Genomic DNA, 3,790 nt, shown 5'->3' on the forward strand with positions numbered 1-3,790 from the left:
TATAAATGGTTTAGTACAACAGGCTTCTAGCTATAAACCTGTAAGACTTTGTTAGTAGAGCTGTGTTAATAACCAATTTTTTGATTTGATGGAAAAACTGAAAAATAAAACAAAATCAAAATGTTTGGGCTGACCTGAAATAATTTTCCCCCAAATTTCTGGTGAACCAAAAAAGTTAAAAAAAAATCAAGTTGGGTCAAAAGAAACATTTTGTTTGACCCCACACAAAAACATTTTATTTTGTTTTTCAAGGGTCTTGTTACCATTTTAATAAAACTGAAGTAAAATTATAAACAAAATCGTTTGAATCAAAAAGTTTTTCATTAAAAAAAAATGTCAAAACATTGGCATTTTTTGGATTTTTTTTTAACCCAAACAATTTGGCGAGTTCAACACACATTTATGAAATGTTTTGGACAACCGATGCATCATGCATCATGCATCTAATCTGCATTTTTCAGTGGAAAACAGTTTCATCTGAAAAACATTGCTATTTCTCAGCTCTACTTTCCAGTTTTGTGTGATATATCTTCTTAAAATAATCATTAAGTCTGTGCCCCTCTGAGAACAATGATCAGTGTATTTCAATTAAAATAAACCACTGACATTGAAAGGGGCACTCTGAAATCCTCAGTCTCTTTTAACAGTGTTTAATGTACTTGCCAGGAAAGAAGAGGTCAAGAAGTTGCTGAAACTGCACTATGGACTGTTTTTTAAAATCCTAAAACTTCAATACTTTACATGTTCCTTAGATCCATACCTCCCAGCGAGCTGATTTTCCTCAGGGTGAGATCCATCTTACTTTGGTATGGCCCCTCCTCCTGGTGTATTGACACAGAGGTATTTTTCTAGAAAGTTTCTTAGCATCTCTTGTCTGCTTTTTATGAATGAGCTGATTCAACCTGGTACATGAACAAAATCAAATACTTATTATGAATTATGTTTGTGGTGTAGCATCTTATTCTTTTAACTGAATGAAAGAAATCGGTGTCGCAAGACATGCACGCAGGAGTTTGTGGGCCATGTCTTATTGAATAGCTTCCCTTTTAGATAAGTCTGTAGGAACATGATTCTATGTGCGTATTCTATTCTTATTGGAGAAAATATTCCCATGCTAACTCGAGGTTATTTTTCAGAGCTGAATGGGACTAATAAGACTAGAATTATGTGTCCTTGACTTGCGTTGGTTCAAAGTATAATTAAATAAACACGAGTGGGCTCATAAAGCTTACTGATGGAATTAGGTAATTTCTTAAATAGAGTTCCCAAGAACAGAAATGGCCAGAAACACTGGATGACAGAAGTACTTAGATCAGACATGAATCACAGCAGGCACAGTGTAGGAAGATCCACTTTGATTAGACAAGAAGAGTCAATTTAGTTGAGAGTACAATTACAATTTGATTTAGTCTATATACCAAGGACCCTCTAAAGACCGCAGAATCCCTCCCTTGATTCAAAGGCCAACACTAGTGAAAAAGCCTTAGAAATAAGATTTCTCTTTGTAAGCCTCAGAGCTAGAAGGCTGAAATGGAAAGAGAAACATTCTGCTCCCCCAGTAGGAGAGAGGTGGAAAAGCTCTGGCAGGCTTAATTGGCATAAATCATGATGATGCATTTTCACACAATGATTTAATATATATTTTGTTTGTTTCTGGAAATGATATTAAATGATGGCTATAAATGCATTGCATTTTTGAAAGGTGGGTGTGGAGAAATTATGAAAGATTTAGCTTACAGAAAGTGGGTCCCCCTCTGCTCCGGTAGTGAACTCAGACTGGATAGTGAGTCCAGTTAAACAAGGTGACTGGAGATTCTATCAGAGACCAGAGATTCATTTTTGGGGATCTGGCTTTGCTTTGGATTTCCTGCCCAGAGACGCTGGACCCTGTGTGGAGCTGACTTCATGTGGCCTGAGTGGATGTCAATGGAACTGATTTCACTGGACTGGACCTGGTCACAATGGAGCTGGATTGTGTAGCAACCAAGCTGGTGGATCTGACGCTATAGAACTGGATCAGGCAGGAGCAGAGCTTGTGGAGCTGACTTCCCTGAACCAGGACCTTCCAACAGCAGCAGTTTGGAGTGGGTCCTGCTGATGCAGATATCACAGGATTGGAGTGTACAGGCTGAGGTGAGTCACCTCTTGGAGCCCCCTTTATCTAGGGTGACCACGTCTGCTGTTTTGTCTGGGACAGTCCCCTTCTTAAAAAGCCCTAATCATCAGTTGGCAAGAGCAAATGGAACAAATACCCAGATTTGCCAAAAACGTAGCATGCACCCCCCCACCAAGGGGGCATGGAGGAATATTGGGGGGGGGGCATGTGGTGACACGAGGTGCTGGATGGTGCAGTTCGGGCTGTCTGCCCCGGGCAGCATCGGACTAGTATGGTCAGTCCCAGCCCCTGCTGGTGTGGGCAAGCAGTGACGCCAGGTGGCACAGGCCAGCCCTACGCCATGGATAGGGGGACTCAGGCCAGCCCTGAACCGGGGGCTCAGGCAAGCGGTGAAGCCAGGCAGCTGAGGCCTGCCCTGCGCAGTGTCCAGTTTTTACTTTGGGAAATATGATCAGCCTACCTTTATCACCTTTGAGACTAATTGAATTCATGATGGGGATTATTCTGTGAATAAGAGTTCTGGTCCTTAACTAGCTAGGCAGTTAATAATTAGGATTGTGGACCTAACATTGCTGGGTTTTGCTAATTTCATTTTTATGCAATTATATATTTATCTTTTTTTCCCAAATAAAAAGTATTTTTGGTTTCCTGTGTCCCAGGGGCTCCTGAGTGCTTGAGTGGAAAAACAGCACCTGTAGAGATGACGAGGGCGTTCCTAAGTCTAGGGGGTCTTGAACCAATTATTATTTTTATTTAAAAAGCTTCCCTTAGTTCACCCACCCACCCACAATATTGGGTGGGTCAAGTAAAGAATAGATAGTAAACTGGAAGTGCAACACAAAGGGGAAATCAGCATAGTTATAGCAGTGAAAGCCAAGCAGGGTCAGAAAAAAGGCATTGTTATTACTAGGTATACAAGACTGAGTCTAGTGGGGAATCCAGTTTTTTATTCTGTTTTTTGTTTGTTTTTCAAACAGACCATCTCACTTTGACCTCATAAGCAGAGAGAGGAAGGAAGGAAAGGTTTTCTCGTGATAAAAGCAGGAGGGTGCACTATGGACTACTGATGGGTCAAAACAGGAAACATTTAGCTGAACCATCCCATCCTCTCATTGCAACATCCCTCTCAAATGTCCTTCATTTTGAGGTATATCACTCCCAAACTATCTCTTTTCCACAAAAAATTGATGGCCCCTCATTTTCATGATTGAAAATTATTTGCATCACAAATAAAGACTCATGAAACCAATTAATAGATTCCAAGGCCAGAAGGGATCATTGTGATCATAGGAAGCATTATTTATACTAAAGAATTAATCCCACATGATTTTAAGTTTTCTGCAAAAATATTTTTGTGTTCCTCATTTTGGGTCTTTGTCACACATTGTGTCCTACATTTGGGTTTTAGCAGAGTGAGATGTAAAATGGTACGTGCCTCCAAACCAAGCCCCGGTTCTAGTTTTACAAAATGAGGCCAACAAGGTTTTGCAAAAGCACCCCTGATTTGACCCATCTTTAATTTCATCCCCAAATCAGCTACTACCTGTCTGTGGAACCATAGTAAATCAATGACTACCTTTGGCCCAAATTACGTGCTGTCCTAGGCTCTGGACAGCTACACTGATTTTCACTGGTTTCCAGGGAGATTGTCAGTGGAGAAATTGGCCCTCTGCA

The 3,790-nt window shown here is 40.6% G+C and overlaps 1 long non-coding RNA gene across 1 annotated transcript; it reads left to right on the forward strand.

The window, feature by feature from the left end:
* Positions 1–753: 753 nt before the first annotated feature.
* LOC311520383 lies at positions 754–3,241 on the forward strand. Its single transcript, XR_014711571.1, has 3 exons — positions 754–840; positions 1,876–2,133; positions 3,094–3,241. It is a non-coding gene; the product is annotated as an uncharacterized lncRNA (long non-coding RNA).
* The last annotated feature ends 549 nt before the right edge of the window (positions 3,242–3,790 follow it).

The sequence above is a fragment of the Lepidochelys olivacea genome (genome assembly GCF_965140295.1).
Source record: "Lepidochelys olivacea isolate rLepOli2 genome assembly, chromosome: 5".
NCBI classification, from domain to species: Eukaryota; Metazoa; Chordata; order Testudines; family Cheloniidae; genus Lepidochelys; species Lepidochelys olivacea.